Genomic DNA, 12405 nt, shown 5'->3' on the forward strand with positions numbered 1-12405 from the left:
TCCTCTTTCGGGAGGAGAGCGTTGTTGGCTCCCCTCTTCCGGGAGGGGAGCACAGTCTTTGGCTCCCAGTGCGTTGCTCGGGTGAGAAATCGGGCAGGTATTGGGGGTAAGATTGGGTCGCCTCTGGCTCCGGCTGGAGGTGGCTATTTGTCCCTGTTCCTCGCTGTGGCCTTCTGGCTCGGAGGGACGGGGAATGGTTTGGGGGACCCTTCTCCTTTTGGAGAGGGTTTCAAGAAGACCAGCATCCTAGTGCACTTTTTTTTGTGGCACTTGTCACTTTTTTAAGCGCACTCGGGTTTTGTACACGAATTCGGGCTTTCAAAAAAAAAAAAAAAAAATCTGTTCTTATCAGTTTAATATCTGATACGTCCCCTATCTGGGGACCATATATTAAATGGATTTTTAGAACAGGGAGATGGAAAAAGAGCTTGCTCTGTCCACTCCACGCATTGACCTGGTATTGCAGTATCTCCAGGACCGGTGCACCCCTTCTTTAATGCAGTTTCTAAAATCAGAAAGAATTGAATTCAATGTTTTTTGTTCATTTTGCTTGTTTGTCGGATTTGGGGATGGACTCTTTGGCTTTGCTTTTCTTCTCCTCATTGGATTTTTCATGTTCAAAGTTGCAGAAGCCAGATTACAAGCTCATTTTGGTTCAACTTCAGCAACTGTGCATTGCATTGCCATGTAATGTGATGCAATGCTATCTTTCTAGCTCTCCCTTTTTACTTCCTTTTGGATAAACAGACATATTAGGCAAGCATTTTGGAGCTTTCACCTAAATAACTACAGGTGGTGAGATAAGCTGCACAATATAATTGACCTTTCAGTATATTGTTGCACACACACCATCTATTTAGCAAATGCCCTTGTTATCAAAAGCAGCCTTTTAAACTCACCTGAGCTAACAGGTATGTGCGCTGGTTACTCTGCTGCGCTTAAAATTTCTTTTTTGGTTTGCTACAATGCCTTTTCTGAAACGTTGTCTCCTTCTGCTGGAACACTGACTTCTTTCATTTAATGCCTGCAGACTATAAAAGAGAACCCAACCCAAAAAGTTTGGTTGATTAGTCTGTGGCATTCTGTTAAACTGTTGCTTATGGCGGTCTCTGTGAGCTTCTCAGCGACATTCAGCCAGCCAGGTATCCTGCCTGCAGTAGATGGAATGTGGCAATGGAACGCTGGCTGCGCGTGTCATAATAGGCTCTGAGCCTTTATATACCTGTGCACAGCAGCAGCCACCTTCAGTCTGCTGCTGGACAGCCAGCAGCAGCAGCAGCAGGAGAGGTATGTAATCAGGAGCCCTCCTGCTAAGGGTAGACAGCTGCTCGTTCCACCCCACCCCCCGCCTTAATTGGTTCTCCTCCCTTCCAACGGTGTTGAGGCGGGTGGGAACAGCAGGGGGTGAAGGTGCTGTGTTTAAAGAGGTGGAGTTATGCAGATCTAAAACGCGTGGATTGCAGCAGCAGCAAGCCGAAAAGTGCAGGCATGTAAGGGATCTAGAGGTTGACAACATGTCTTCTTAACGGGAGTCCAGGAGCTCATCTCCACAAATGGACTTTTCAGGATCCTTGGGTGGCTCCGTAGTTTGAAACCAATTCTGGTTATCGCTTCTCGGCCTTTTGGCTAAGATCAAGTGTAGTATCTGTTCTTATCAGTTTAATATCTGATACGTCCCCTATCTGGGGACCATATATTAAATGGATTTTTAGAACAGGGAGATGGAAAAAGAGCTTGCTCTGTCCACTCCACGCATTGACCTGGTATTGCAGTATCTCCAGGACCGGTGCACCCCTTCTTTAATGCAGTTTCTAAAATCAGAAAGAATTGAATTCAATGTTTTTTGTTCATTTTGCTTGTTTGTCGGATTTGGGGATGGACTCTTTGGCTTTGCTTTTCTTCTCCTCATTGGATTTTTCATGTTCAAAGTTGCAGAAGACAGATTACAAGCTCATTTTGGTTCAACTTCAGCAACTGTGCATTGCATTGCCATGTAATGTGATGCAATGCTATCTTTCTAGCTCTCCCTTTTTACTTCCTTTTGGATAAACAGACATATTAGGCAAGCATTTTGGAGCTTTCACCTAAATAACTACAGGTGGTGAGATAAGCTGCACAATATAATTGACCTTTCAGTATATTGTTGCACACACACCATCTATTTAGCAAATGCCCTTGTTATCAACAGCAGCCTTTTAAACTCACCTGAGCTAACAGGTATGTGCGCTGGTTACTCTGCTGCGCTTAAAATTTCTTTTTTGGTTTGCTACAATGCCTTTTCTGAAACGTTGTCTCCTTCTGCTGGAACACTGACTTCTTTCATTTAATGCCTGCAGACTATAAAAGAGAACCCAACCCAAAAAGTTTGGTTGATTAGTCTGTGGCATTCTGTTAAACTGTTGCTTATGGCGGTCTCTGTGAGCTTCTCAGCGACATTCAGCCAGCCAGGTATCCTGCCTGCAGTAGATGGAATGTGGCAATGGAACGCTGGCTGCGCGTGTCATAATAGGCTCTGAGCCTTTATATACCTGTGCACAGCAGCAGCCACCTTCAGTCTGCTGCTGGACAGCCAGCAGCAGCAGCAGCAGGAGAGGTATGTAATCAGGAGCCCTCCTGCTAAGGGTAGACAGCTGCTCGTTCCACCCCACCCCCCGCCTTAATTGGTTCTCCTCCCTTCCAATGGTGTTGAGGCGGGTGGGAACAGCAGGGGGTGAAGGTGCTGTGTTTAAAGAGGTGGAGTTATGCAGATCTAAAACGCGTGGATTGCAGCAGCAGCAAGCCGAAAAGTGCAGGCATGTAAGGGATCTAGAGGTTGACAACATGTCTTCTTAACGGGAGTCCAGGAGCTCATCTCCACAAATGGACTTTTCAGGATCCTTGGGTGGCTCCGTAGTTTGAAACCAATTCTGGTTATCGCTTCTCGGCCTTTTGGCTAAGATCAAGTGTAGTATCTGTTCTTATCAGTTTAATATCTGATACGTCCCCTATCTGGGGACCATATATTAAATGGATTTTTAGAACAGGGAGATGGAAAAAGAGCTTGCTCTGTCCACTCCACGCATTGACCTGGTATTGCAGTATCTCCAGGACCGGTGCACCCCTTCTTTAATGCAGTTTCTAAAATCAGAAAGAATTGAATTCAATGTTTTTTGTTCATTTTGCTTGTTTGTCGGATTTGGGGATGGACTCTTTGGCTTTGCTTTTCTTCTCCTCATTGGATTTTTCATGTTCAAAGTTGCAGAAGCCAGATTACAAGCTCATTTTGGTTCAACTTCAGCAACTGTGCATTGCATTGCCATGTAATGTGATGCAATGCTATCTTTCTAGCTCTCCCTTTTTACTTCCTTTTGGATAAACAGACATATTAGGCAAGCATTTTGGAGCTTTCACCTAAATAACTACAGGTGGTGAGATAAGCTGCACAATATAATTGACCTTTCAGTATATTGTTGCACACACACCATCTATTTAGCAAATGCCCTTGTTATCAACAGCAGCCTTTTAAACTCACCTGAGCTAACAGGTATGTGCGCTGGTTACTCTGCTGCGCTTAAAATTTCTTTTTTGGTTTGCTACAATGCCTTTTCTGAAACGTTGTCTCCTTCTGCTGGAACACTGACTTCTTTCATTTAATGCCTGCAGACTATAAAAGAGAACCCAACCCAAAAAGTTTGGTTGATTAGTCTGTGGCATTCTGTTAAACTGTTGCTTATGGCGGTCTCTGTGAGCTTCTCAGCGACATTCAACCAGCCAGGTATCCTGCCTGCAGTAGATGGAATGTGGCAATGGAACGCTGGCTGCGCGTGTCATAATAGGCTCTGAGCCTTTATATACCTGTGCACAGCAGCAGCCACCTTCAGTCTGCTGCTGGACAGCCAGCAGCAGCAGCAGCAGGAGAGGTATGTAATCAGGAGCCCTCCTGCTAAGGGTAGACAGCTGCTCGTTCCACCCCACCCCCCGCCTTAATTGGTTCTCCTCCCTTCCAACGGTGTTGAGGCGGGTGGGAACAGCAGGGGGTGAAGGTGCTGTGTTTAAAGAGGTGGAGTTATGCAGATCTAAAACGCGTGGATTGCAGCAGCAGCAAGCCGAAAAGTGCAGGCATGTAAGGGATCTAGAGGTTGACAACATGTCTTCTTAACGGGAGTCCAGGAGCTCATCTCCACAAATGGACTTTTCAGGATCCTTGGGTGGCTCCGTAGTTTGAAACCAATTCTGGTTATCGCTTCTCGGCCTTTTGGCTAAGATCAAGTGTAGTATCTGTTCTTATCAGTTTAATATCTGATACGTCCCCTATCTGGGGACCATATATTAAATGGATTTTTAGAACAGGGAGATGGAAAAAGAGCTTGCTCTGTCCACTCCACGCATTGACCTGGTATTGCAGTATCTCCAGGACCGGTGCACCCCTTCTTTAATGCAGTTTCTAAAATCAGAAAGAATTGAATTCAATGTTTTTTGTTCATTTTGCTTGTTTGTCGGATTTGGGGATGGACTCTTTGGCTTTGCTTTTCTTCTCCTCATTGGATTTTTCATGTTCAAAGTTGCAGAAGCCAGATTACAAGCTCATTTTGGTTCAACTTCAGCAACTGTGCATTGCATTGCCATGTAATGTGATGCAATGCTATCTTTCTAGCTCTCCCTTTTTACTTCCTTTTGGATAAACAGACATATTAGGCAAGCATTTTGGAGCTTTCACCTAAATAACTACAGGTGGTGAGATAAGCTGCACAATATAATTGACCTTTCAGTATATTGTTGCACACACACCATCTATTTAGCAAATGCCCTTGTTATCAACAGCAGCCTTTTAAACTCACCTGAGCTAACAGGTATGTGCGCTGGTTACTCTGCTGCGCTTAAAATTTCTTTTTTGGTTTGCTACAATGCCTTTTCTGAAACGTTGTCTCCTTCTGCTGGAACACTGACTTCTTTCATTTAATGCCTGCAGACTATAAAAGAGAACCCAACCCAAAAAGTTTGGTTGATTAGTCTGTGGCATTCTGTTAAACTGTTGCTTATGGCGGTCTCTGTGAGCTTCTCAGCGACATTCAGCCAGCCAGGTATCCTGCCTGCAGTAGATGGAATGTGGCAATGGAACGCTGGCTGCGCGTGTCATAATAGGCTCTGAGCCTTTATATACCTGTGCACAGCAGCAGCCACCTTCAGTCTGCTGCTGGACAGCCAGCAGCAGCAGCAGGAGAGGTATGTAATCAGGAGCCCTCCTGCTAAGGGTAGACAGCTGCTCGTTCCACCCCACCCCCCGCCTTAATTGGTTCTCCTCCCTTCCAACGGTGTTGAGGCGGGTGGGAACAGCAGGGGGTGAAGGTGCTGTGTTTAAAGAGGTGGAGTTATGCAGATCTAAAACGCGTGGATTGCAGCAGCAGCAAGCCGAAAAGTGCAGGCATGTAAGGGATCTAGAGGTTGACAACATGTCTTCTTAACGGGAGTCCAGGAGCTCATCTCCACAAATGGACTTTTCAGGATCCTTGGGTGGCTCCGTAGTTTGAAACCAATTCTGGTTATCGCTTCTCGGCCTTTTGGCTAAGATCAAGTGTAGTATCTTTCGAAAAGGCGGTTTTGGATGTTGGCCGCCCTAGTAGATTGATACATTATGCACACTGGGGTTTAGGCGCTTGTTAGTACGCCAGGTGGCTAATATAGTGATCTGGTGGAAAGCATGGCCCCCCAGGATCGACGCCATTGGGCCGGGGAAGATCGAAAGCCCGAAGTGTGAAGTGCCCCAGGAGTGGTGACCCTGGGGTGCCTTAACTCACTGGGATTGGGAACCCCACTTGAGTTTATGGCACATTTGCACTAGCACTTCAATATTTCTTTCTTCACACACACCCTTATTCCGGGCCTTCTGGCCTTAGGATGGGGAATTTTTCAATTCCCGGTCGAAGGTCCGGGCAGTATTATACTGTGAAACCTTCACTATTTATTTAATTTTTTTTTGTCACTGTGTGTCCACTTTTTCACGTGTGTCCACGTCCTTACTAGGATTTTGTCGGGATGCGGTTCCCTTACGGGTTCCTCTCTTGGCAGGTCTAGGGGGGGAGTGTGTGGCCATCAGGTTCCGCTCCCCCCTGAACCCCACTGGCTCTCCTCTTTCGGGAGGAGAGCGTTGTTGGCTCCCCTCTTCCGGGAGGGGAGCACAGTCTTTGGCTCCCAGTGCCTTGCTCGGGTGAGAAATCGGGCAGGTATTGAGGGTAAGATTGGGTCGCCTCTGGCTCCGGCTGGAGGTGGCTATTTGTCCCTGTTCCTCGCTGTGGCCTTCTGGCTCGGAGGGACGGGGAATGGTTTGGGGGACCCTTCTCCTTTTGGAGAGGGTTTCAAGAAGACAAGCATCCTAGTGCACTTTTTTTTGTGGCACTTGTCACTTTTTTAAGCGCACTCGGGTTTTGTACACGAATTCGGGCTTTCAAAAAAAAAAAAAAAAAATCTGTTCTTATCAGTTTAATATCTGATACGTCCCCTATCTGGGGACCATATATTAAATGGATTTTTAGAACAGGGAGATGGAAAAAGAGCTTGCTCTGTCCACTCCACGCATTGACCTGGTATTGCAGTATCTCCAGGATCGGTGCACCCCTTCTTTAATGCAGTTTCTAAAATCAGAAAGAATTGAATTCAATGTTTTTTGTTCATTTTGCTTGTTTGTCGGATTTGGGGATGGACTCTTTGGCTTTGCTTTTCTTCTCCTCATTGGATTTTTCATGTTCAAAGTTGCAGAAGCCAGATTACAAGCTCATTTTGGTTCAACTTCAGCAACTGTGCATTGCATTGCCATGTAATGTGATGCAATGCTATCTTTCTAGCTCTCCCTTTTTACTTCCTTTTGGATAAACAGACATATTAGGCAAGCATTTTGGAGCTTTCACCTAAATAACTACAGGTGGTGAGATAAGCTGCACAATATAATTGACCTTTCAGTATATTGTTGCACACACACCATCTATTTAGCAAATGCCCTTGTTATCAACAGCAGCCTTTTAAACTCACCTGAGCTAACAGGTATGTGCGCTGGTTACTCTGCTGCGCTTAAAATTTCTTTTTTGGTTTGCTACAATGCCTTTTCTGAAACGTTGTCTCCTTCTGCTGGAACACTGACTTCTTTCATTTAATGCCTGCAGACTATAAAAGAGAACCCAACCCAAAAAGTTTGGTTGATTAGTCTGTGGCATTCTGTTAAACTGTTGCTTATGGCGGTCTCTGTGAGCTTCTCAGCGACATTCAACCAGCCAGGTATCCTGCCTGCAGTAGATGGAATGTGGCAATGGAACGCTGGCTGCGCGTGTCATAATAGGCTCTGAGCCTTTATATACCTGTGCACAGCAGCAGCCACCTTCAGTCTGCTGCTGGACAGCCAGCAGCAGCAGCAGCAGGAGAGGTATGTAATCAGGAGCCCTCCTGCTAAGGGTAGACAGCTGCTCGTTCCACCCCACCCCCCGCCTTAATTGGTTCTCCTCCCTTCCAACGGTGTTGAGGCGGGTGGGAACAGCAGGGGGTGAAGGTGCTGTGTTTTAAGAGGTGGAGTTATGCAGATCTAAAACGCGTGGATTGCAGCAGCAGCAAGCCGAAAAGTGCAGGCATGTAAGGGATCTAGAGGTTGACAACATGTCTTCTTAACGGGAGTCCAGGAGCTCATCTCCACAAATGGACTTTTCAGGATCCTTGGGTGGCTCCGTAGTTTGAAACCAATTCTGGTTATCGCTTCTCGGCCTTTTGGCTAAGATCAAGTGCAGTGATCTAGCGGTTGCTGCCTTGGTCTTGACTGGGAGGTGCTTGGGGTACCCGGCTCCTTGGCCTGGGGGGATCGCTACACTCATCGGTGGAGCTAAACCCCCCTGCTGCTATTAGGGAGTCGGATTAGTCCCTGGGCAACGAGAGGCGATCACCTTGTCACCACACATAGCTGTGGGGGGCAACTGTCGCCACACATAGCTGTGGTGGCAACATTTGGAGGATTAAAAGGAAAAACGGAAGGAAAACGGATTGTTGAGATGGAGTTTTGGAAAAAGAAGAGATGCTTACGTTTTTTTGTGAAACGGGAGACGGAAGAAACTTTTTTGGAAGAAAAATGGATTCTGGAAATTTTGAGGAAACATGAAGTTTTGGAGAAGGATATCTACTGTATGCAAGAAATAAAGCAAGGTAAAGTTTGTGATGTGACTCTAGTTTCTGAGGAAAAGTGCATTCATTTTTTCAAATGCTGGAGTGAAGAGGATTCTGGGAAAATTGGAGTAAGTGCATCATTCATGGGGAAACCGAAGAGTGTGATAATTTACATGGACAATCCGTTTGTGGAAATAGAGGAGATAATGGTTTTTTTGGAATCTAAATGTAAGATGGTAAAGTTTCAGAAATTATACAGGAACAAAGTTGGTATTTGGAACGGAAAGAGACGTTTTTTGGTGTGGACAACAGGAGAAGAAAATTTGCATAATGGGAGGATTATGGTAAACGGGAGTTCTGGGTATTGTTACATGGAAAGCAGCAAAGGAACTTTTGAAAAGAACTTTGGAGGACAAAAGGAAGATATTGGTGATAAAATGAAGAAGGAAGTTGATGCGATAATTATAGAGGAGAATAAGCAGGGAAAAGAAGTTGAAAGTTTAAAGGTGAAGAAAAAGGTAACGGTACAGGAAAATTGTGGATCAAGGAAAGTATCTGGTGAAAAGAAAGAAGTAAAAGAGGAAAAGGGTAAAGTTTTGGAGAAGGTGGTGACTTTCAGAGATGATGAGGAAGAGTATGATTGGGAACAGATGCGGTTAGAGCATGAGGAGGAAGAAAAGAAGTTAAGGGGTTTTGTTGGGAGGAAAGTAAAAGGGAAAAAGGGGATATTTAGTTTGGGAAACCGGGTGAAGTAATGTCAGTTGTGATTTGTTTGGAAACTGTTGAAACTGTAAAGGAATTGTTATGTTTAACTTTATATATATTAATTCAAATGAAAAAATATAAATATAATATCTAAACACGATGATGGAACTAAAATCTTGAGTTTAGTGATATATGATTTAAGATTATAAAACTTAATTTCTGAGTGTTTGGAAAAAAAAAAAAAAAAAAAAAAAAAACCTGTTCTTATCAGTTTAATATCTGATACGTCCCCTATCTGGGGACCATATATTAAATGGATTTTTAGAACAGGGAGATGGAAAAAGAGCTTGCTCTGTCCACTCCACGCATTGACCTGGTATTGCAGTATCTCCAGGACCGGTGCACCCCTTCTTTAATGCAGTTTCTAAAATCAGAAAGAATTGAATTCAATGTTTTTTGTTCATTTTGCTTATTTGTCGGATTTGGGATGGACTCTTTGGCTTTGCTTTTCTTCTCCTCATTGGATTTTTCATGTTCAAAGTTGCAGAAGCCAGATTACAAGCTCATTTTGGTTCAACTTCAGCAACTGTGCATTGCATTGCCATGTAATGTGATGCAATGCTATCTTTCTAGCTCTCCCTTTTTACTTCCTTTTGGATAAACAGACATATTAGGCAAGCATTTTGGAGCTTTCACCTAAATAACTACAGGTGGTGAGATAAGCTGCACAATATAATTGACCTTTCAGTATATTGTTGCACACACACCATCTATTTAGCAAATGCCCTTGTTATCAACAGCAGCCTTTTAAACTCACCTGAGCTAACAGGTATGTGCGCTGGTTACTCTGCTGCGCTTAAAATTTCTTTTTTGGTTTGCTACAATGCCTTTTCTGAAACGTTGTCTCCTTCTGCTGGAACACTGACTTCTTTCATTTAATGCCTGCAGACTATAAAAGAGAACCCAACCCAAAAAGTTTGGTTGATTAGTCTGTGGCATTCTGTTAAACTGTTGCTTATGGCGGTCTCTGTGAGCTTCTCAGCGACATTCAGCCAGCCAGGTATCCTGCCTGCAGTAGATGGAATGTGGCAATGGAACGCTGGCTGCGCGTGTCATAATAGGCTCTGAGCCTTTATATACCTGTGCACAGCAGCAGCCACCTTCAGTCTGCTGCTGGACAGCCAGCAGCAGCAGCAGCAGGAGAGGTATGTAATCAGGAGCCCTCCTGCTAAGGGTAGACAGCTGCTCGTTCCACCCCACCCCCCGCCTTAATTGGTTCTCCTCCCTTTCAACGGTGTTGAGGCGGGTGGGAACAGCAGGGGGTGAAGGTGCTGTGTTTAAAGAGGTGGAGTTATGCAGATCTAAAACGCGTGGATTGCAGCAGCAGCAAGCCGAAAAGTGCAGGCATGTAAGGGATCTAGAGGTTGACAACATGTCTTCTTAACGGGAGTCCAGGAGCTCATCTCCACAAATGGACTTTTCAGGATCCTTGGGTGGCTCCGTAGTTTGAAACCAATTCTGGTTATCGCTTCTCGGCCTTTTGGCTAAGATCAAGTGTAGTATCTGTTCTTATCAGTTTAATATCTGATACGTCCCCTATCTGGGGACCATATATTAAATGGATTTTTAGAACAGGGAGATGGAAAAAGAGCTTGCTCTGTCCACTCCACGCATTGACCTGGTATTGCAGTATCTCCAGGACCGGTGCACCCCTTCTTTAATGCAGTTTCTAAAATCAGAAAGAATTGAATTCAATGTTTTTTGTTCATTTTGCTTGTTTGTCGGATTTGGGGATGGACTCTTTGGCTTTGCTTTTCTTCTCCTCATTGGATTTTTCATGTTCAAAGTTGCAGAAGCCAGATTACAAGCTCATTTTGGTTCAACTTCAGCAACTGTGCATTGCATTGCCATGTAATGTGATGCAATGCTATCTTTCTAGCTCTCCCTTTTTACTTCCTTTTGGATAAACAGACATATTAGGCAAGCATTTTGGAGCTTTCACCTAAATAACTACAGGTGGTGAGATAAGCTGCACAATATAATTGACCTTTCAGTATATTGTTGCACACACACCATCTATTTAGCAAATGCCCTTGTTATCAACAGCAGCCTTTTAAACTCACCTGAGCTAACAGGTATGTGCGCTGGTTACTCTGCTGCGCTTAAAATTTCTTTTTTGGTTTGCTACAATGCCTTTTCTGAAACGTTGTCTCCTTCTGCTGGAACACTGACTTCTTTCATTTAATGCCTGCAGACTATAAAAGAGAACCCAACCCAAAAAGTTTGGTTGATTAGTCTGTGGCATTCTGTTAAACTGTTGCTTATGGCGGTCTCTGTGAGCTTCTCAGCGACATTCAGCCAGCCAGGTATCCTGCCTGCAGTAGATGGAATGTGGCAATGGAACGCTGGCTGCGCGTGTCATAATAGGCTCTGAGCCTTTATATACCTGTGCACAGCAGCAGCCACCTTCAGTCTGCTGCTGGACAGCCAGCAGCAGCAGCAGGAGAGGTATGTAATCAGGAGCCCTCCTGCTAAGGGTAGACAGCTGCTCGTTCCACCCCACCCCCCGCGTTAATTGGTTCTCCTCCCTTCCAACGGTGTTGAGGCGGGTGGGAACAGCAGGGGGTGAAGGTGCTGTGTTTAAAGAGGTGGAGTTATGCAGATCTAAAACGCGTGGATTGCAGCAGCAGCAAGCCGAAAAGTGCAGGCATGTAAGGGATCTAGAGGTTGACAACATGTCTTCTTAACGGGAGTCCAGGAGCTCATCTCCACAAATGGACTTTTCAGGATCCTTGGGTGGCTCCGTAGTTTGAAACCAATTCTGGTTATCGCTTCTCGGCCTTTTGGCTAAGATCAAGTGTAGTATCTGTTCTTATCAGTTTAATATCTGATACGTCCCCTATCTGGGGACCATATATTAAATGGATTTTTAGAACAGGGAGATGGAAAAAGAGCTTGCTCTGTCCACTCCACGCATTGACCTGGTATTGCAGTATCTCCAGAACCGGTGCACCCCTTCTTTAATGCAGTTTCTAAAATCAGAAAGAATTGAATTCAATGTTTTTTGTTCATTTTGCTTGTTTGTCGGATTTGGGGATGGACTTTTTGGCTTTGCTTTTCTTCTCCTCATTGGATTTTTCATGTTCAAAGTTGCAGAAGCCAGATTACAAGCTCATTTTGGTTCAACTTCAGCAACTGTGCATTGCATTGCCATGTAATGTGATGCAATGCTATCTTTCTAGCTCTCCCTTTTTACTTCCTTTTGGATAAACAGACATATTAGGCAAGCATTTTGGAGCTTTCACCTAAATAACTACAGGTGGTGAGATAAGCTGCACAATATAATTGACCTTTCAGTATATTGTTGCACACACACCATTTATTTAGCAAATGCCCTTGTTATCAACAGCAGCCTTTTAAACTCACCTGAGCTAACAGGTATGTGCGCTGGTTACTCTGCTGCGCTTAAAATTTCTTTTTTGGTTTGCTACAATGCCTTTTCTGAAACGTTGTCTCCTTCTGCTGGAACACTGACTTCTTTCATTTAATGCCTGCAGACTATAAAAGAGAACCCAACCCAAAAAG

The 12405-nt window shown here is 44.5% G+C and overlaps 8 non-coding genes and 1 pseudogene across 8 annotated transcripts; all 9 read left to right on the forward strand.

The window, feature by feature from the left end:
• The first annotated feature begins 309 nt into the window (after positions 1-309).
• On the forward strand, positions 310-491 carry LOC141206325 (U2 spliceosomal RNA). Its single transcript, XR_012276959.1, has one exon. It is a non-coding gene; the product is annotated as a U2 spliceosomal RNA (small nuclear RNA).
• A 1115-nt stretch (positions 492-1606) lies between these two features.
• LOC141206579 (U2 spliceosomal RNA) lies at positions 1607-1797 on the forward strand. Its single transcript, XR_012277131.1, has one exon. It is a non-coding gene; the product is annotated as a U2 spliceosomal RNA (small nuclear RNA).
• Positions 1798-2912: 1115 nt separating this feature from the next.
• On the forward strand, positions 2913-3103 carry LOC141206580 (U2 spliceosomal RNA). Its single transcript, XR_012277132.1, has one exon. It is a non-coding gene; the product is annotated as a U2 spliceosomal RNA (small nuclear RNA).
• A 1115-nt stretch (positions 3104-4218) lies between these two features.
• Positions 4219-4409, forward strand: LOC141206581 (U2 spliceosomal RNA). The gene has a single exon (XR_012277133.1). It is a non-coding gene; the product is annotated as a U2 spliceosomal RNA (small nuclear RNA).
• A 1112-nt stretch (positions 4410-5521) lies between these two features.
• Positions 5522-5701, forward strand: LOC141206407 (U2 spliceosomal RNA; annotated as a pseudogene).
• Positions 5702-6412: 711 nt separating this feature from the next.
• On the forward strand, positions 6413-6594 carry LOC141206304 (U2 spliceosomal RNA). Its single transcript, XR_012276941.1, has one exon. It is a non-coding gene; the product is annotated as a U2 spliceosomal RNA (small nuclear RNA).
• Positions 6595-9032: 2438 nt separating this feature from the next.
• LOC141206360 (U2 spliceosomal RNA) lies at positions 9033-9230 on the forward strand. Its single transcript, XR_012276987.1, has one exon. It is a non-coding gene; the product is annotated as a U2 spliceosomal RNA (small nuclear RNA).
• Positions 9231-10344: 1114 nt separating this feature from the next.
• On the forward strand, positions 10345-10535 carry LOC141206583 (U2 spliceosomal RNA). Its single transcript, XR_012277135.1, has one exon. It is a non-coding gene; the product is annotated as a U2 spliceosomal RNA (small nuclear RNA).
• Positions 10536-11647: 1112 nt separating this feature from the next.
• Positions 11648-11838, forward strand: LOC141206107 (U2 spliceosomal RNA). The gene has a single exon (XR_012276773.1). It is a non-coding gene; the product is annotated as a U2 spliceosomal RNA (small nuclear RNA).
• The last annotated feature ends 567 nt before the right edge of the window (positions 11839-12405 follow it).

Source organism: Phyllobates terribilis, unplaced genomic scaffold (assembly GCF_046119375.1).
Source record: "Phyllobates terribilis strain yellow unplaced genomic scaffold, ASM4611937v1 Scaffold_142__1_contigs__length_4687701, whole genome shotgun sequence".
In the NCBI taxonomy this organism is placed as follows: Eukaryota; Metazoa; Chordata; class Amphibia; order Anura; family Dendrobatidae; genus Phyllobates; species Phyllobates terribilis.